Genomic DNA, 22,280 nt, shown 5'->3' with positions numbered 1-22,280 from the left:
TGTGGATTCTTTTTCCTCTACCAATCATCTGATTTCTGCCTGTGATCATTAATTTAGCACATACTGAATTGTATTTTCAAATACATATCAAAACAAATGAACACATGCTTCTGCTTTCAGACTCCAATCATTCTGCTGTGAGTAACCTTTATTTTAAGGCTATCTGTACCCTGACAACCAGCAGCATTATTTATCATGAAATGTCTAATGGCCCAGTTCTGCAGATGCTGAAATGTCTATGTGATGGTTGCATTTTGTCAGCAATCACTGTCCAGGATGGGCTTTAGGAGCTGTTACAAATTGATCTCTATAGCAAGGGGTAGGTGCTGGAACAAAGGGGGTGAGACTGTGCCCCTGCCATGGGTTGGGTGAGCAGCAGCACCTTATGAGTTGTTTTTGAATCTCCCACCAGCTTGACTTCTAGCAAGTATCCAGCAAAAGCATAAAAAAGCAGATTAAATTAATTAGGACTTGCACAGCTAAAGGCTGTGCTATAGCTTCGTCTTAAAATGTGTAATTCTAAAGAACTAGACAATAACAACTCCTGAACATTGTGAAACAGAGCAAATAAAATATGAACAAATGTAATTCTCAGAGCTGTTCCCTTCACATTAGCAAGATGGCTCTCAGGAGTCTTGTTACTTGCACTAAAAGGACATGCAGTTTGCAACTTTTGTTGGAAAGGAAAGCTGTCTGTCACATGCAGAAATTGCATATTTTTACACTTATTTCACATCCTTGCAGAGGAGGCTTCTGAGTCATGCAGCTTTTTTTTCATAACAACAACATTGCTACAATGAGTGATATTATAACTACATGAACAGCAAAAATATTTGAAACATTATTGGCAGGAAAGACAGCAAATTTGCTGCTGGTGGTGCCTGTTCTAGGGCCTGAATATGTGGGCTGAGCAGCTGCTGCTGAGGGAGTTGCTGACATTTGCATAGAGGCTTGTTAATAGCTACCGTGGGGCAGGTAAGGTGAAGCTTTCTAGCAATATTAAATGCTACCCTGTCTTTATAACTTCTCTGAGGTTCTAAGCTTGCATCTCTAATGAAACACAGCTCTTGATCTTCTTTCTTTATCTGCCACTCAGCTTCTGAGATGGTGGCAAAATAATGGACAAAGCATGGAATCATGGAGACGAGGGAGATTTCCTGAGGGTTCTTAATGCAGCTGCATCACTGACAGCTGAAAGGCAAAATAAAACCCCCATTAATCCAATCACATATAATGGACCTGTGCCTGTTTTCTAGTATCTGTATGGATGTAGTAGTGTAGACCCAGGAAGGAAGGAAGGAAGGTCATTACTCCTGCCTTACTTAGAGAAAATCGAGATATATGTTGAGATATATAATGGTGACATTGAAAATCTTCCAAAAATCAAGGACTAAGAAGTAGATTACAAGATGTTCAGGCTGTTTTGGAGAGTTGGTGAGATCTTCACAGTGGGACTGATGTGGCACAAAGGCAGCTTCTCCACAGCCCGGCTGACTGCTGTGCAAAGAGACATCTGCCCAACAGACAGCCCTGCCCTCTGGCTTGGGTGGGCACTCTGCAGGGTGTGGGGAGTGAGAAAGACCCATGTTGGAAATTATTCCCCCAAGCAGCACCACAGTACAAACCATTTCAACATCACCTATTACCTACTGCAGCTCGGTCTTTGGTGGCCTTTGTGAGGCCATCTCACGCTCTCAGCATTGTGAAAGCACAAACCTCACAATTTCTCCAAACTCTCAGCTTTCCTCAGCCCAGGGGTGTAGGGAATACAGTATGGGTAAATGACGGTGGTATAGAATGTAATGTTATCCCCCAATGAGTTGCAGCTGAACCAATTACTAAAGATTAGGAGCAGGCCTGATCTTAACAGGCCACACCTGTAGCCAACAAGATCAAGTGGTGTAAAAGAGCAGATTGGGGGAATCTGGAGTCAGATAGCTGCTGCAAGGATTAGGAATAGACAGTGCTGAGAGGAGCTGCCTGCAAGAGATATTGAGGAGGCATGAAACTCTGGCAGTATGGAATCCTTGCACTATAATGATAATAGAACTTTTGATATATAAGACAACACAAGGGAGCTGCCATTTCTACAGCTCTCCCTCATTTGGGGTTTCCTGGCTCCTCATCAGAGGAGGAAGGGCACTGTGTGAGGGGAGCCTCCACCTATAAAAAATGTGAACATTTTAATATAACTTGCTTTTAGCCAGGGTGGAGCAGGAGCTCTCACTGCAGCCATCCTGGCTTTGGGAAAGGATGGATTGCTCTTGCTGCCTGCTCCTCACTGCAGCCATCCATGGCTTTGGGAAAGGATGGATTGCTCTTGCTACCTGCTGTTCAGGAGCATCACTGTGGCCAATGCCTCTGCCTCAGACTGGCATGGAGGGCTTTGCTCTGAGCCCTGCAGCTCCACAGCCCAGGGATGCATCAGGGACAGGAGGGAAAGGGCTGCAGGAGAGGGATATTGCAGATCAAGGAGCTTCCCCTGAGCCCAAGACCCACCTGGCACTTGTGACAGCAATGATCTCATTCATCCCCAGGCTCTGCTCAGCCTCTGCCCCTGTTCATACCGACCAGACTGGGAGCAGCAGGCAGGAAGGTGGGTGGTGGCTGAGGGGAAGGATTAAGAAATGGCAAGCTGGGGTTTAAGAACAGTTAAGAGAAAATGTGGGGTCTTTGATATTTTAAAGTACAGTTCACAAGGAACCCACAAAACCACAGTTTCGAGGCAGATGCAGCACATCATAATCCTGTGCAAATGCTGTAGCCTTTCTGAAGTGCAGAGATAATTTAGAAGGAAGGTATACTAAGTGTCCTGGCATTGCTGTTTTTAACAGCTGTGAAAGCCTCTTTGCATCTCTTCAAAAATTTGCTGCTTATATGGGAAAACTGACTAAGCGGCCTTTTGTTTTCAGGCAAGCTCTGAGGTGGCTGTGAGGCAAATAGCAAACACCACCTCCACATGCTAGGCTACAAAAATGCTAATATCTTAGCTTATCCATGTCCAAAATTCCATGGTCCCTAGTACCATAAAGGCTGTAGACTGCAAGGATGTGACAGCTGAGATCTGCTAAGTTTTCAGTGCCTGAGTCCACAACTTTCCACTAACAGCCCTAAACAAATATATACATCCCTTTCCTTCTGTGCATGCCATGCAGACTGACTGCTGGACAGGAATCATCCTCCTGCACAGTGGGCTTCAGCTCCAGGCACCAAGAACTTCCCTCAGTTTTCAGGGAAATTATAACAGGAAAAGGAAATGAATACCAAGCAGTAGTGGAAAGGTCTGAAGTAAGGAGAGTAATGGCAAGCTTTAAGTCAATTTACTGTTCTCTAAATTCCTAATCAAAAGGTTTTTTTTGCAATGCACCAGCTAGGGTTTTTTTATGGCAGCTGCTGCTTTAACCCAAAGTGGGTTTTGAGGTGAGGCTGAGCAGCAGACAGGTTGATAGGCTTCAAACTTTTAAAATTCTATTTATCTCACAAATAAAAAGAAGATGTTAGAAAGGAACTTGGGACAGGGAGAAGGACTTAAATCAACAACAGCCACCTAAAGAGTAAAGGATGGAGCCAACCTGGGTGCTAACTGATAAGAAGGACAGGAAGGGCAGAAGTGACTGGAGATCTTTGAAAATGAGGAAGATAAACTTGGATATGCTCTAGGGAAGGAGGATGTGAGAGGAATGGCAAACCCAGAGTAGCACAACAGGATGGTAGTTGCAGCATTAGTTGTGCTTTAAGCAATACTGGAGATACCATCAGGTCTGGATAAAAACCAGGCACAGGCAGCTCCCCACTCACAAAGCTCCTCACAGTGGTGCCACCAGACCCAACAGTGCCAGACTGAGCCCAGTGAGTGTTTGCAGTAACTGCACTGCTGATAAAAGCTCATTCTGAGCAAAGTAAACCACCTCAAAATGCCCAGACGAAACTGAATCTCTGGATCTCTTCCTGCACTCCTGTCTTGGCACAAGGCAGTGTTTTTAACAGCAGGCTGCAGACAGCCTCCAGCCAGATTCTCCTAAGGTAAGTGCCATGTCTAAAGGACAAGTAAATCATTTAATAAAGCTTCTTTCCAGAACTTGCATGGAAAAAGCTCTATGGAATTTTAGGTTGGCACTTAAGGGACCTTTTCTTCATACACACTCCCCAGTCTCTTAACAGACTCCAATGCCCTCCTTTATTAATAGAGAATTAAATTCTGACTTCACTTGGGCTTTCAGGTTTGGGGTTTTACTTTTGGTTTATTGGTTGGATTTGTTTGTTTGTTTCCCTCCTGGTGAGGACAAAGAGCAGCATGTTCAGTATAAAAGAGAAAAAAAAATGCACTTCGTAACTATACATGAGAAAGGAGAACTTGCCCCTCACAGCACATCATTGCCAAGGGAGTTAATACTGCTGATTCATTTTCAGGGCTGTTTTACTGATGTGGGAGTTATACAAGAAGAAATAAACTAAAAAAAAAAAGCCCTACAGGTTAAAAAAATTGTTTTGCTGTTTACTCTTGGATACTTTGTACATCATTTTGGGGTTTTTATTTTGCTTATGTGGATGATGATCTATCATCTCCCCATTTTAAAAAGTAAGGTCTTTAAAGATACTCTGTGTAATGTGTTAAATAACACTTTGTTTCAGGCAGGTTTCTTTGAGTCTATTTACTTACTGAGAAGACTAATAGCCCCTTTCAGACCTTGAAACCACATAATTTTAGCAGTGTAACTTAATGTCTTAGCAGGAAACTGTATAGTTGCTCTGGGAGTGAGTAAAGGTCCCTCTGCCTGGCAGGGTTTGTCCAGTCCTTCTGCTTGACCTTCCCCAGGGCAGCCTCTAATCTGTTTTCAACAATCCCAATATTTTTTTTCTGCTTTATCCACCTAGATTTGGAAGCAATGTGCACATTTATGGATATGCTTGCCAGCTTCACACTGAAGGTTGTTTTCTTTGTTTTCTTTGACTTTATCTGAAGGAGAAAATCCCAGGGCAAAACCTTTACTACAAAGCACATCTGAGCTATGAAGGTGACCTTGCTCTTTGCTTTTTCTGGAATTTTTTTAAACTCATGCAGAGTCATCAGATGTTTGTCTTGACTCTTTTTTTTTTCCAGTTTAAAAAAGTAAAGGAAACACATTATTTGTTTCTTCACTTTCCTTTCTCTTGTATGACTACATAGTACCCACTTATACTGAAAACCTTATGGCACTGAGACCTGGACCAGTACTCTAGGCAGGAACTGGGTGTTGATGTTACAACAAGTAACAGTGCCAAGTGACCATTTATGGTTAGATAGTATTTTTTTATTTTACTGGTATCATATTTTAGGGAGCAGGTTTTCCTAAGAAACACTTTAATTAAGAAACAAATAGAAACCAAAGTCTCATTTTATTGAATATGACAGGTCCACAGCATGTAGTCTAATAAAATCCAGACCTCATGCAGAACATGTGAGCTCTGCCAGTCTCTGTCTCCCAGAGAATTTAATGAGGTCTCCAACTGTTTATTGCACCAAAACACATTCCAACTCCTCTTCTTCAAGCCAAATACTTTTACTGGTTTCCAGATTTTTTCAGATTAAAAATACTCACCTGAGAAACTTCTTTCAGTTTAAAGCTGACAAAAGCTGCTTTTTCTATGACAGACCATAATCCACAGCTAAGAAGCAGCCAGGCTCTATGGGTCAAACAAATAAGAACCCTGATCATATTAAGTTCAGAAATCTCCAGTTATACCAGACATATGGATTTGTCCTCTAATTATTTGTTTGACTTTTTAAAATACTATTAAAAAACAGAAGGAAAGAAGCAGTGAAAAGAGAGATTTTTGAGATTCTGCATAACTGTTACTGAAAAAGATTATTATTTAATGAGATCAGCTTACCATGTCTTGACCTATGCTTAAGTTCTTTTAGTGTGACTGGAAAATAAAAATACAGTTTCACATTCCTTGAATGTCATACTGCAACATCCAAGGAAAGTCCAGAGGCAACTTCTCAGGCTGGAAGCATCCAAAGCCTTTTAACCAGGAGCTGGGAGGAAGAAAGGCTTCACCCTCTCCACAGTGTGCTGCAGAGTGTGTGCCCCAGGTGATGCCAGTAGGGAAGGCTGCATCTTCCTTGCACACTTCTGTCAACCACTCTCTTTGTGGTTTCATGGGCTGGAAATGAAACTTCACATGGAAACCAGATTCAGCTTCTCTAAGTCCCAGAATGCCAGATATGGCCAGGTACTTGCATTGAGGTACAACATGCCTGGCTCCCACTTTTAGCATAAATTCCAAACTTTCCCTGCTCTGAAGTTCTTCCTCTGCAGTGCAGAGCAGAGCACTTGTGCAGGCCTGCTGAACAAGCTGGTTAAATCCTGCAAGCTCCTCACTGTTTTTCCTGTAGCATTGGAGGTTGGTTTATAGGCCCTCAGTTCTGCTGATGTCCATTCATGAACCTGTCAGGGAGTGTAGCATTCACACTCTCTGAAAAAATCCCTTTGCCCAGGATTTTTCTCCTATGAAGCTGAGAAGCCTCAGAAAAAAAGAAAACAATTCTTATCTTATTTGCTTCTCCTGTGTTGTGCTCATGTGGAATGTGTTTGGAGATTGTTCACCCACAGGTGATTGTTTCATTGGATCCTGGTGTGAGTTGTTTTTGACTTATTGGCCAATTGGGGCCAAGCTGTGTTGAGACTCTGGAAAGAGTCACAAGTTTTCATTATTGTCTTTTTAGCATTCAGTAAGTATCTTTTCTCTATTCTTTAGTATAGTATAGTATTTTTTAATATAGTATTATAAATTAGTAGTTAGTAAATTAGTAATAAATTAGCCTTCTGAGAACATGGAGTCAGATTCATCATTCCTGCCTTCGTTGGGACATTCCCAGCAAATACAATATGGGAGCACTGCTTGGTCCTTGGCCACCGACGCCCCGAGCCCTTGGGCTGTGGTCATTGGCAATGGCACTTTGTGCAGCATTGCTGATTTCACCTTGGGCTCTGAGAGCACTTGGAGGAAAGCTATTGGATTAAATCTGGCTATATAAAACTAGAAATATTTGTACAAGCTGATTCTACAAAAATGAAAACAGCAGAAATGTTTTTAGTAGGGAAAGAAAGAGAGGTGGCAAATCATATTTTCCAATTATGGACCTCATTTGCACTGGATGGATCTCTATGAAAAAGCATTGGATGTACATCAAGTGAGTTTAATTGTGCCTCTGCCATGGCCCAATGTGTTCCTTTTCCTTCCTTTCTTGATTACTCCCTTGTTCAACATGATTTCTAGTTTTCAATATGCAGCACCCCACATTTGAGCTATGTGCATTCATTAACCTTTCAACCTAGTCTTGGATTTTGGTTTGAATTTACATCTTTGGTTTTATTCTTTCTTTTCTCTTTCTCTGCTAGATTCTTTTCCTTCCTCCCCTTCCCCCTCCCTTCCATCTTGAACTAAAGAGAGAGTCAGATTTGGCTAAAAAGAGCACAAGTTTTAAAAAGTAACTCACCGTGCAAATGAACCCCTCAGACAAACCTTCCTCTGTTTTTTAGTGCATTTATTTCTTGGATGTTAAGTAATTCTTTGCACTGCTATACCTTCCCTAAGGGTTTCCCCTTACAATGCTTCCTTATTTTTCTTTTCCTGCTGAAACCTCTATTTGTCTACTGGATGCAGAAGAACAGGCAGAATTTTATATCACTGCATTTTTCTTCAGACCAATACAAAGTGATACTTCTAATTGTGTCTCAGTCTCAATGTTTCAATCAGGTTTCCTCATCCAATAGTTGCTATCAGCTGTTCTTGCAGTTGAATGTCTCACTGGAGTGAGAGCTGCAGGAACATAATTGTCCTTGTCATCCTGTCTGACTTTGAATGCTTCACTGGCAATAAGGGACTAAAATTTCATTTGGACTTCATGCAGATACCTAATGATGCTGGTCCTCCCAGTCATACCCTTCTTCCCATTCACACATTTGAGGGCTTTTCTTTGTGTATTGTTTTTCACTTTTGTTCAGATGAAATCTCAGTCATTGCTGTACCTGCTGTACTGAAACAGGATTTGCTGCAAATCTCATTTCAGCAGAGGGGTCCTGACTCATGAATTTAGGAGACATCTCACCACTGACAACAGATAACAGCTACATCACTTCTGGCAACTGAGTGAGTTCAGGGCACCTCCTCTTTAAAAGCACCTTTCCCTAAAAGCACCTCTTCCCATGGGGAAGTGCTGTGGGCTAACTCCAGGTGGGTGCCTCCACTGAGCAAATCACATCAGCCTCTCAAATATTCCCCAAGTGTCTGAGAGTTCCTCTTCTGTTTGATATTGCTTTCCTGTTCCCTGATGTATGAGGTCAAGTTTCTGAGACTGAGTGTTGATGACTGTGAGGACTACCTGGGGCTGTTCCTTAAAGATGGGGAAGGGCAAGAAAGGAGACCAGGATTGGTTATGAGAGGATTACTGTTCAAATCTAGCTCCCTGTTTGAAAACTCCCTCCACAAACAACAAAACCCTCCAAAGAACATTTGGAAACCTGAAGGAGGAGCTGCGAAGATCAAGTTTTCAATCTGCAGAAATGCATTTATGCTCTTTATGTTTGTCACTTCTGCACTGAAATTTCCCTCTGGCTGGTGCAGTCTGGCCTGAAGTGATTTCAATCCATTGAAGAAAACTTTTCTTAATTTTCCTCTGCTCACATCTCACTTTTTCTTCACTTCTAATGAATAATTCCTCTTCCAAGGGAAAAAAACCACAACTTTATATGCTGTCTTGTAACAATCTTCTTATCCTCTTATCACCTCCTGTGTGACCTTCGCTGTTGGAGTCTGCAGCCATAAGTCAATGGGAGACACTTGCACATGGCAACTTGGCACTTACTTCTTGGAGCAAGACAATATCCTTGGAGAAAAATTCCAGCCAGAGCAAATGTTATGAGATATATATTAAATAGAGAGAGAAAAATATGTGGTAACTCTGTGTTTTTTGGTAGTTTGTAAAGAAGCCTTTTTCAAATGGTCTTGTGTTGGTAACATGAGAGGAGATGACCCCAGCTCCAGTACATTTGGATCACTGAATTAATTCCTGCTAAATGTAGGATCACAGCAAAACTGAAAACTTTTGTGTGTACAGTAACAGACAGTTTACTTGTCTGGTAAATCACCTCCACCAGAAAATAGCATGGCAAATCTGAATGAGAACTGAGCAGAATCCCTATTGTTTCCTTTCAGCAGTGAAGAACATGGAAATGAGGTTGCTGAAGATTCAAACAAGCCTCAGAAATGCAAAATATCTCACCAAGGAGAGGTAAACCAAATTAAGATAATGATATTGGAATAAATAGCTTTCTCCTTTCTTCCTCCCATTTTTTTTTCCTTTTAAATTTTGCAGTAGAAGAAACTTATTTTTAAATGTGTACACAAACTCCTACCTAATCACACATAGCTGTCACTCCAGAAAGAAGCAGGAGGCTGAGGATGGGACTCTGGGTGACATCAGCATGATGTGGTCAGACCTTTGTGGTGCCCAGGGCCAGGACCAGGGTGACAGGAACAGAGCAGCCCTATTGCTGCTGTTTGCACATGGAGCCATTCTGCCCCTTGGCTTCCTCGTTTTCTCTTACTCCTGGAGAAGGCAGAACCTACTGCTTGAATTTCAGCAGTTCCCCAAGCTTGCTCTGGGCCTTCTGAGCTCTTACTCTGAGAATATTTACTGTCTAGGGAAAGAAGAAGTTTTATAGAGGTACAAAACTCTAGAGAACCAAGTGCAAAGAAGCAAAATAAAGCAAAATTCAGATTTCTGTTATAGGCTGTGGCCTGTTATTTACAGTTCTGAGTACTAGATATTGCAGATTAGTTACTTTTAGGTATTTTTTGCAGCTGAATTGTGTAAAATTAGACAACAGCCCTCCTCAATTGCTTTGGATGAAGGGTGTTTTCATTTGGGTTTTTTTTAGAGAGAGAGAGAGCATATGCTTTTAAAACTGAAAGAAAATCTGCCTTTCTGCCTGAGGGTGTCAGCAGATATTTGAAATTCTCCCGGAAAAAAAAAAAAGAGCCTCTGTGTCTTTCTTGAAAACAATCTGCACTTTCTGCTGTCTTCTGAAGGAAAGAACATTTCTGCACCAGGAATTATTTATCAACTGCTTTAAAATATTTGGCTGGGAGATCTGAAGGAACAGAAGGTTTTCTGTAGTCTTGTGCCACCTTGATTTGTGTTTTCTGACCACCAGTGGCCCCCACTTGACTTAAAATCCTTGCACCCTCACTTTACTGATAGCTTGCATAAGGTTTTTGCCATCAGTGGTAGTCTCCAGCAGCCCAGGCTGTATGTGAAATTTGAATATTATGAATTATCTGTTTGGATGCCTTTGGTCTTGAAAACTTCTGTTCTGAAAGATGATGTGATGGCAGTGGCCAGATGTATCAGGGGCTGAGCTTTCCAGACTGGGAGGATTGGGATTTCAAGGCAGATACTCACAGATCAAAGCACAGCTGACAGCAAAGGTTATGGTTTCCAAAGGAGGTAGTAATGTTTGAGTAGTCAGGTATTTCCTCTTGTGCTTGGGCAGGAAACTCCACAACCTGCTCAACAGAGTGTTTCAGTGTATGGATTACCCATCCTCAGGCTCTGTTCAGGCTTTGCTCTTGTTTAAGGGCTCTCAGTGGGAGCTGCTGGATGCACTCCAGGAAGAAACACCTCCCAGTGGGGATGGTGCCTGGACCTCCCCATCCCACCAGCAGGCACTGAAGCAGAGCCATCACTCATGCAGCCACTGCTGTAAACAGGGAGTCTGGCCTTTCTCCCAAGCCACTTTTGCAGCACATGGAGTTCATCCTCACCCCTCAGCTTCACATGAGAGTGAGTGCCTTGCCACTTTCCCTTGGATTTTGAAAACAATCATCCCCTCATTCCTACCTGCACACACTGACAGAAAGAAAAACAGCAACGTTAACTGATGTATAGAATTGTGGAATCACAGGATGTTTTGGGTTGGAAGGGAACTCAAAAAATTTTAAAGCCTGGACTTTGAAGGTTCCAGCCCTGCTGCCATGGGCAGAGACACATCCCACTGGACTGGTGGCTCCCAGCCCCATCCAGCCTGGCCTTGAAGGTTCCAGGGATGGGACATCCAGTTTCTCTGGGCAATCTGTTCCAGTGTCTCATCTTCCTCACAGTAAAGAATTTTTTTCTAATATCTAACTGAAATCTCCTCTTTCATTTTGAACCCATATTTTGTCCTATCACCACAGTTTCTGATGAAGAGTCCTCCTCTGGCTTCCCTGCAGGTCCCCTCCAGGTGCTGAAAGGCTGCTATGAGATCTCTACACAACCTTCTCTTCTTCAGGCTCAACAGCCCCAGCTTTCTCAGTCTGTCTTCATAGGGGAGGTGCTCCAGTCCTCTTACCAACTTTGTGGCCTCCTCTGGACCTGCTCCAACATTTCCATGTCCTTCCTGTGCTGGGGGCCCAGAACTGGATGCAGCCCTCAGGGTGGAGTCTCACAAGTGCGGAGGGGAGGAATCACTGCCTCAGCCTGCTGCCCAGATCCTTTTGTTGTAGCCCAGAGCTCATTTGGCTTTCAGGGCTGCAAGTGCTCACTGCTGGCTCAGGGTGAGTTTTCCATAATCCATCATCCCAAGCCCTTTTTGACAGGGCTGCTCTCAGCCACTTCTCTGCCCAACCTGTAGGTGGTGAATATAAGTGCACGTTGTTTCCCCACATTTATTTTACATCATGAGTAGGACACTCTTAGTATACATTTTAGTTGAGGAGGTTTTCTGGCTTGAAGTGTTCAGTAACAAAGGTTTACATACAGGGAAACATCTCCCTTGCATTTATTTTTCACTCAGCAATCCACTCTTATCTTTCCAATCTGTTGATTCTTTCAAGACATCACCAAAGCTACTGGAAACTTCATCTGCACCCAAAAGCCTTTTCAGTTAGATGTGCCTTAAGAACTTAAAAAGAAGCATGGACAAAATTGATTGCCATTCTTGTAGAAAATCCAAAATACCTTGTGTGCATACATTTTGATTCACAGAAAGTAACACTGTGAGAAACTGAGCTTCCTTAGGCTCATAATAGCTTTTTTGGCCACTGTTGTGCTTTCACTGGTTTTGTAATGGCAGTAGCTGTCACATTTTTCTATGTACATATTTTGTGTATGAGTAATTTATATTATTTTAATCTTAATATTTCTGTATTCCCAACTGCACTTAATATCCTTCCTTTAAAGTAATATCCTTATTTCTTCTCTCACAAAGTATATCATTCTACCCAGAAATGGAGTATGACTTCATATAGAAATAATTTCAGCTTACATCAAGGTTCAAATTGATTTGTTGTCACAGTATACAATTTATATACTTATTCTACAGATGGCTTGCTTAACTTCATGTAAAATTTTTGTAAGCTGTTCTTTCTCCTCTTCTTCCAGTCAAATGCATGCTGAAAATGGAAATAGTGCATCAGGTATATGGTCATAGTTTATTTTTCATGCTCAGTTGCTGGGATTGCTTCCCAGAATGTAGCTCAGCTGCTTCCAGAAATAGTTTTGCAAAATCACACTCAAGCAGCAAATTCTGAAGTGCAATCTGAGAGAAAGTAAACCAAATGAGACCAAAAAGAGGTTTTCACACACCTCTGTGGATCCAGCTCATACCATTTCACACAACAATCATTAATATTTTCCCCTATGTTTTCATCTTTTTTATATTCAATACATATTGCTTTTATTCTTTGCTAGACATTTCAATTCACTGTGAGGAAGTTCAGCTGGATATTTAAGAGCATTATCTCTCTCCCTTCTCCCCAAAGCACATTTATTTGGGCATAGAAGGGTAAATTTCTATTTTGAATCAATATTTAGGTGTTGAGCTCCTCTCTAGACAACTGTAAACAGAGTCACATATCTAGAGCATGAATCCCCTCAGAGAGAAATCCTGCACCTTTTTATTCTTATGCACCTGCTGTACTCTAGCAGAGCACATTCTGGTGTCAGTCTGGGCTTTCTGATGCAGGAAAGTTGGAAGAACAAAAAATATTATAAAAGTCCTAGTTGATGGGTGGGGATGGTGGTTTTGGTCACCTTTAGCTTCTTACCAGTCATTTTCACTCTTTCCCAGCCAGCTGGCCTCCTTGAAAGAAGTGCAAGTGAGGAATACCAGTGTGGATGAACCAGTAAGAATGGAGGGACAACCAAGGATGTTGCATTTATGGGGTTCCCAGATGAAGGGAGGAAAGGATGAATCTCACTCTATATTCTTAGAAGGCTAATTTATTATTTTATGATACTAGAATATAGTAAAGAATATTAAACTAAACTATACTAAAAAATACAGAAAGGATACTTACAGAAGGCTAGAAAGATACTAAAGAAAAACTCGTGACTCCTTCCAGAGTCCCAACACAACTTGGCCGTGATTGGCCAATAAGCCAAAACAATTCACATGAAACCAATGAAACAATCACCTGTAAACAATCTCCAAACACATTCCAAACACATTCACATGAAACCAATGAAACAATCACCTGTAAACAATCTCAAAAAACACGTTCCCAAGCAGCAAAACACAGCAGAAGCAAATGAGATAATATTGTTTTCCTTTTTCTCTGAGGCTTCTCAGCTCCCCAGGAGAATAATCCTGGGCAGGGGGATTTTTCCAGAAAATATGACATTGATACAAGGGAAAGGAGATAGTCTAGAATGTGCCAAAGGGACAATGAAGGCAGGACTTTGTACAGAATGGGATGCACCACTGTGTTAAAAATCACTGCAGGTGAAGCATGATCAGCTTTAAATGTTAGGAGCACTCTTGCTGTATTCATCTGAGAATATGGCATTTATTTAACAGTGAGGATATATTTGACATTAATCAGGTCCTGCAGCTTTCCATAAAAACAAGCAGGAAAAACTGGCTCTTGCAGCAGGTGAAATAATTTTCCTGGTTAGTTCCCAGGGACAGGATGGGGACTTGTGTTTGGCCATCACTAACAGGGCATCTAATATGAGGCAATTCCAGCAGAAAAACTTGGATACAGGAGAGAAAGCCAACATGTGAACCATGAAGCATAAATAGCAGTATGTGCAGTGAATGTTCTCCAGTGTTGCTAAGGGATGTGCCAGGCGTGGGCAGGAGCGATGCTGTCCTGGGAGTGCTCCAACTTTCCAGCCCTTAATGGAATCATCTTCTGCCCAAAATGCCCAAAAGGTAAAAATTCATTTGAGAATGAGGGAAGAGCAGTGCAGAGTGCATTAGGAAACTACTGAAGAGAAATAACAGCTTTTGAAGTGTACATCCCTTAATAAAACATGTGGCAAAAGCTTCAAATGCCCAAGTGGAGCCACTTCCAAAGGCACAGGAGAAGTTGGTCTCATTTCTTACCTTAGAAATGTTTCCATGTCTCCTTCCCCTCAGAAAATTTCCTATTTAATCCCAAAACATGGCACAGAAGCCCGTGCATCTGGTGGTTTGGGCATTGAAAACAAGGAGCAAGATTCCCCAATGCTCTGACATCCCAGAGGAAGCTGCAGAGAGGAGGAACTCCATGAGGCTCTTGACACAGCTTTTTCAAAATTTAATTGGTGTCTTCTGGATGAAAATCTTGCTACAAAAATTGAAATACTCTGCTAGCCCTGGGAATAGAGGGAATTAGGAGGACTTTGCTCTTGAAACTTACACCTGTATAAAGGATATTCTTGAGGAAACCTCTCAAAGTGAATGTGAAAAAGGTTGTTGATTATTTTCCATGAACAGTTTAAACTCTGTCTCTCCTGTTGATGGATTTTAAATGTGTGGAGATGTATTTTTGGTCTCTTCAGTCCCAATTAGTTTTAGCCATATCCCAGCTGTATATAAGGACAAAGGACTGTCACTTCCTTCACTTTCCTCAGAGTTGTGTGCATTAGCCCTGGTTACAGCCAAAGAGCCCCTAAGCTGCTTGTTTCTCAGTTCAAATTGATGAGAGAAATTGGGATAAAAATGCTAATGGATCAAGATGATGAGAGGGAGATCATTTGCCAATTAACATTGCAGGAAAAACATTGCGGAAAATCAATTTATTGCCCCTGCTGCTCACATGGGCAGAGAGAGCCCAAACACAGGACATGCCTTCAGTAGCTGCCTGGCACAGCAAAATGTGAGTAATCTGAACTTATTCTCATGAGCTTGATCTGACTTTTAAAGCTTCTTTTGAAATTGCACAGGGAATCAGGCACCTTGACCCCTCAAAGCCCACAGCTCTTACCAAAGAGAAGCAGCAAGCTCCTCTTTTCTCTTAAATAACTCAAGGTCCAAGGTAGAACCATGTACCTGTTTTTTTGCATCATCAGAAATTCCCAATTGCATCCTTCCTCCTTTAGTAAGAAACTGCTACACCAGGAAAATCAAATATGCAAAGGAAACTGACACCCAAGAGGTTAAACAGGCATTAGCTTCTGGCCATCAGCAAAAGTTTATGTACAAACAATTAATTCCTGTTGGATTTTATCAATTAACTGTACAGGAGCTGACAAACTCCAGTAACCTGTCAGACTAATTTTTTGCATGTTTCCTCTATTCAAAGGGCTTTTCTTCCACAAAGGAAGGATATTTTCAGGAGGCACAGATAGGCTGTTCTCTAGGTACTACACAAAACAGAAAATCCCAGACCCAAAGGCTCCCCTATTTACCAATCTCTTATTTCAGTTGTAATTTGATTTCAGACTAACAATGCTGATGAGCATCAGCTCAGTAAGACTGTGAACATTCACATTTTTGTTTCCATTGTCAGCCTGACAGGTTTAAAAAAAAAAAAGAAGGAAGTATTGGGTACATTTGCTTGTGAGCTAGAGAGAAAATAACAATCAAAAAGCACAATCTGCAGTGAAAGGAAGGGTGGAATTCAGTTGTAGCTACAAGGAACTGTATATGCATTTAACATTTATGAGACCTGTGTTGTTCAACATCTTTGTTGGCAGCATGGACAGTGGGATTGAGTGTTTGAGTGCACCCTCAGCAAGTTCACCAAACTACACAAAGTTGTGTGCTCTGTTTGCCATGCTGGAGGGAAGGTGTGCCATCCACAGGGGTCTCAACAGGCTTGAGAAGTGACCCATAAAATCTTCCCATAAAATGGCCCATAAAATCTTTCCATAAAACGATGTGAGCCTGTTGGAGTGAGTCCAGAGGAGACCACAAAGATGATCAGAGGGACAGAGCACCTCTGCTATGAAGACAGGACGACAGAGTTGAGGCTGTTCAGCCGAGAGAAGAGAGAAGAGAGAAGAGAAGGCTCTGGGGAGACCTTCTGGCAGCTTTCCAGTTTGCAGTGCAAAGGTCTGTGATGTGGGTAAAGGACACAAATACAAGGTAAAGGACATAGTTGTTCCCAGATCAGATACAGCTCTTTGTAGTTATTTTTATTGCAGATTAACACAAGGCATAGACTGCTGGCTTTTAATGTCCCAGAGCCATTTGGGTGAAGAGCTTTTAAGTGTGGAAGGGTTCATTGATCTCATATTTATTCTGGTTCTGTGGCTACCTTGGCTTGTCTTTCTATTTATGCTTTCTTATTATATAATCTAAGAACACGGCAAAGCAGAGTAGTTCTCCTGTGCTGGCACAAGCTGCCTTTTCCATTCCAGGCCATCAAATGCTATTCTATTCATGTCACTTGTTTTTTCATGCAACTTATTGCTGAATTGTTTCCAATTTATCTTTTTAATGTTGCCTCATGTTCTTTGATCCATAGATGTTTGTGTGATCCCTTTAGCAGGAGGTTAATTGGTTCTACTCAAAAGAAAAAAAAAACAACCCAAGGGGAGGGTGGTGAATTTTCACAATGGTGACCAAATTTAGCTTAATTTTTAGATGGCTACATTCCCATGATGTGGGACAAAACCTGACTGAGCTGCAATGTCTCAAAACTCCTGGTTTTAGTAAGAATGCAGAAGTTCTGCTCTAAATTCTAACCAGGCAGAGACAATCCTGCATCTCTGCATGAGCTCTATAGAAATTTTTTTCCTTCTTCCCTACCTCCTGCAGCTGATTTCTCACAGATATTAAACTATCCACAGCCCCAACAAAATACTTCAATTTTCTGCTAAGAAGAAGATGCTTGCCAGCTCACATTTGTTATATAGTAATGGCATTCTGGAGCGAACTGAAAATGGCATTCTGCAAAATTGAAGTTTTTTGCTTTCCATCCCCATTTTCTCTTTCAGTAAGAGTGGTCGTGGAGAAATTCCACAGTGTTTTGCCATCATGTTGTCACATGAATGACACCTCTGTTGGATTTGCTCATCAAGACATGGAGAATGTAGTAATAGAAGTGCCAGTCAGCCTGTTTTCTCACTTAACAGAGCATATGGTAGAAGGTGGACTTTTAGATCTTGATCACTAATGTAAATCTGGGCTTGTCTTGATGTGGGACTATTGGAACTCAGATCAGAATTAAACCTCTGGAAAAAGAGAAGAGTTTCTGCAAAGCTGAGTGCTGTGACAGTCCATTGATATGCCTGATCTCTTACAGCCGTTCCTGCTTAGTGGAATATCTCATTTGCTCCAGGCCCAGTGGAGATGTGTGGGATCAGTGGGGCTCATCCTGCCACCCTTCACCTTGGTGCAGTGCAGAACCCTGAGTGACCATCCAGCTCTCTGAGTTTGCACTCTCTGGGTTCCTGAGCTCTGGAAACACAAGTGGGAGGGTTTGTATTCCCATCTGGTGGCCTGTTTACTCTTGCTGTATGTGCAGCAGAAGCAACAAAAGTCACAGTCTCCTGTAGGGTCATAAAGATTTTATGTTCTTCAAGTCAAAAACCAGCAGTAAGGATCTGGAATGCACTTAGGGCCACTATTAAATCTACCCTTGTAATTAATAGTTCCTAGAACTGTGAAAGGCATTCAGAAGTAAATGAGAGGGAAGAGGGCAATGGTTTTTCAGTATTGTGTATAAGCTTTCAGAAGAGCACAGGCACAAGATTAGCTTTCTCCATGCTCATATGAATTTCAGCCATGGTTTGTTTGCAGCCTGCTGGCAGAAGGCAGCAGTGTTTTCCCTGTGAAGCCATTTGGTTCAAATCCAAATGACAGCATTTCTCAGAACAAAGCATGAAGCCATTTACTTTCTTGAGACCACACAGACCATGCTCATTTCTATGACATCTTGCTGACAATCGAGTGCTATCTTAAAAAACCCTTTGGTGAGGGCTGAGAACACAATTAAAGCAAGCCAACTTGTTATTTTCCCACAGTCATAATTTGAACAAAAATGTAGTTCTTGGTTGTTTTGTTTTATTCCTGCCTGCTGTGAAATGCATCACAAAATGCCTTAAAACCTAGAATTTCAAAGTCTCTGTACTTATCTGGAGTTAATGAAACATTTTACATCAACCAAGATTCCCAGGACAACAGTTACAGCCAAGATTAAGGAGATTATTTCTATTACCTATAAGAATATGTATATGAATAAATTTTCTTATCCGTAACTAGTGCACATCAAAGAAAGGGACAGAAAAGATGAAGGTAGCTCCTCTTTGCTCTCCATAACCATCTCTGTTGATGGCTATGTTGTGGATAGTCAGTAAATGATACAATTTCAGTGGTTTTGTTTTAGTTCACCTGGACATCCTCAAAACCACCAGGGCCTCCCTGAGCCAGGTGCTTTACAACACATAGCAAAGCACATTTCCTCACCCTGGTGGTATTTTGAGAATCAGAATGGGTAAAGCTGGAAGGACCACAGTGTGGTCATCTGGTCCAGCCTCCCTGCTCAAGCAGGGTCATCCTGGAGCACATGGAATAGGATTGTGTCCAGATGATTCTGGAATATCTGCAGTGAAGGAGACTCCACACCCTCTCTGGACAACCAGTTCCAGTGCATGGTTACCCACAAAGTGAAGAAGTTCCATTTCCCTCTTGTTAAAATTGCCTTTAACTTCTGCTGGAGTTAACCACAGCACACCAGACTAAAGACCAAAGTATTTAATTAACTTAGTTCATAGTGATTACTATTCATTCCTGGAAATATATAATGAGTGATGGTGACTGCTGCAGGGGAACCCTACTCAGTTTAAGAGGTTTATTTCACATCAGGATCAAGGATGATTAAAGTAATATTAATGACAGGTAATTAAGAGACAATCACTGAACTGGACATTCTGGATCAGCATTAGCAATGTAACAGATAAAGCACAGCTCCAACCTCATTTCTCTCCCCACTGATAGACATTTTTCATCCTATTTCACTGTATCCCACAGACATTGTGCAAAGATTCCCTGGAACAGGCTGACCAGAGGAGCTGTGGCTGCCACATCCCTTGAAATGTTTGAGGCTGAGTTGTTTGGGGATCTGAGCAATGTGGTTTAGTGGAAGGTGTCCCTGCCCATGGCAGGGGACTTAGTTCTTTTTAGACTAAGGGATCTTTAAGGTCCCTTTTAACTCAAAGTATTCTGTGATTCCATGATTCACTGCTGTGAGGTTTGTGCTTGTGAAAACGAGACAAAATAGTACATAATACAGCAAAACCAAAGTCAGTTTTCTCCAAGCCTGAAACCCTTCCTCAATTTTGGTATTGTCCACAATCCAATATTTTATTATTATATAATATATACTTATGTAACGCAATACTAAATTAGTATGCTATGTACCAGACAAATCCTTCCCATTAAAAGGATATATATTTCCAACTCGCCTCATGATTAACTAGTATTTATTTATCAATATGACAATATTATATACCTTCCATTTGTGAATTCTGCAGATGAACTGACAGCTGCTGCAGAGAACACAGTAAATAAAGTATAAAGTTATATAATTGTGGAGTCTGGTGAATGCTCAGGAGAGAGAAAGAATTATGAATTGTGAAGAAACACCATTTCTTTTCAGTCCAGACTTTCTTTTTGAACTTAGCATGAATATGAATAAACAGTAAGAACTGGATTATTCTTATGGATTTGAGTAATCAGAAGCTAAGAATAGTAAAGGATTTGTAGATTAATTATCTGGTGCTGCTTATTTCTTCTCCTGTTTTACATCCTCTGACAACAAAAGAGAAGAAAAACCCCAAATCCTGGAATAAAAGCAGATTCCTGTCCCCAGCAGACAGCAGGGTCTTAGAAGCAGCAGAAAATTCCTCAGGTTCTCCAGAAGAATTTTTAGTGCAAAGAAAACATAAAAATATTTGTGCTTAGCAGTATAATAATCTGGACTGCAGAGGAAAACATGGAAATCAGGTACCTCTGATATTTGTCATATTGCCAAGGAACAACTGCAATTTGGTAAAAACAAAGATGACAGACATCATTATTTTCCTTAAGTGTACCAGGACACAAAAATACTGGCAAAGCTAGTGAGTAATTCACATAAAAATGTAAAGTACAAGAAGAAAAGACTCAAAGATGCTCATTCTGACATGAAAATGCATATAAAATATTTATTTAGCCAAGGGTCTTTAGGAACTGAGCTTCCATGGGAAATGTTAGAAGAAGTGGGCTATCTGCATCTCATTCTACAAATTTACACATTTGCTTGTGTGAAGGAGTGGCTGCAGAGCCACATTTCTGCAAAGTACACTTCACTTTTTATACGCAGACACACTTTCATCTCTAACAACAGAAACATTAAGTTACCACAGACCTTTGCTGGGCATATCTCTGAAGGATATGCTGAAAAAAGTGTCCCTGGATTGCTCAATTTTTCCCACAGTGGTTCTTATTGTGGTTAAATTTTGTACTATTTTCTCTGAAGAAATATTCTGGAAAGGAAAATGTAATGAGTATGAAACAGTGTTGCTATAAAGAGCAAATACTGTTATAAGCTCCATAATGCTTGGGCAATTTATGATCTTTCCTGGTGGTCAAAAGATAGGAACAACCACAGGTTTCAAATGGAACTAAAGAATTTTACCTTTAATCTTTATGACTTTGTAAAGGAAAAAGTTAGAGTTTTAAAAAATGCCCTTTCTTCTTCCTTTTCTTCGGTCAATGGTAAAAAATAGGTTTTGTCTGTGAAAGATTGGTACCTGTTAGGATGGCAGCAGAGAAGCAAAGAAATACAAAGGGTGATGAAAAAGATAAAAGTGGAGACATAGAGGAAGCTGAATTTTTACCATCTATTACAATGAAGATTCAGGAAGGGTAGTTTATATATAACTTCAGAGTAGCAATAAATATAAAGAAGATAATTCTCAGTGGATGATGTGATAAGAAGTAGTGGCCTGAAACTATGAAGGGAAAGCTTTAGGATACACATTAGGACATGTTTTTTAATGACAAGAATCATCAAGGGGAGTGGCTGAAACAATGTCCTTGTGGAGAATCCTGCCTGAATTAGAAGAAATCTTGTCCTTAACAATATTATCATAGATTTGAAACTCAGAACTGATAGTAAATTGACTGATATTAAATCAAATCCAAGAGAACAGCATTTCAGCTTAAGAGCAATAATGATTGTCTTTCTTTCTAGAAGAGTTTTCAGATCACTGAGACTTATTTTAAATTCCCTGATAATTTTAAGGAGAAGTAACAGTATCTAAATGTTGTAGATCAAGTTCCTGTATTATATATCTATGTTTTGGGGTTTAAAAAAATATTTTCATTTCCCCTTACCTGTGAATTGCTCCTTTTTCAAGGCTCACAAACAATATGCCAGTTCCCAACTCCCAGGGTATGCAGATGTCTCAGGAGCTGTCATAAAGTACATGAAAGTAGTGAAGAAATTCCCTTGCTATGTGTCAAAATACATCAAAATAGTTCCTATCACACAATGCACTATTTCTTCAAAGGCGTAGCCCTGCACTAAGAAAACAAATCTTAGCACCATCTCATTACTGCTACTGGAACAGCAGCTGAAAGCAGCTGAATCAGAAGAGGGGAAGACACAAAGGTGCTGAGGCAGAGATGAGGACAGTGAGGAGCATCAGATGGGAGACAGCACTTTCCAAGGGATCCCTGGCACTACACATTCAGAGGGCTTGGCCACTGAAATCTGCAGGAGACAGCAATTATAAACTCCTGGGTGGGATAAAAGGAAGTCTTTGACAGAGAGAAATTCTCCAAAGCATAAAAAATGGCACCATGTCATTTCCAAATCATTCCCAGTGCCTTGTGTGTCCCAACATCATGGCCATGTGTCATATTTAGCATTGCTTAGAACCTTAAGTCTTCCTCTAAATCTTTCCTGGGAATGTGTCTTTCTTCATAGAAGCCGCTAAGAAGCACAAAGAAGCCAGAACTAACTCCAGCACCAACCCACTCACTGTGGTTTCAGCAAAGCAGGACCAAATTCCTTAGCTTTGTTACATGCAGGCTTTATTCCAGTGTTGGTCC

This window comes from Zonotrichia albicollis, chromosome 1, assembly GCF_047830755.1.
Source record: "Zonotrichia albicollis isolate bZonAlb1 chromosome 1, bZonAlb1.hap1, whole genome shotgun sequence".
NCBI classification, from domain to species: Eukaryota; Metazoa; Chordata; class Aves; order Passeriformes; family Passerellidae; genus Zonotrichia; species Zonotrichia albicollis.
Note: the sequence above shows the minus strand (reverse complement) of the source record.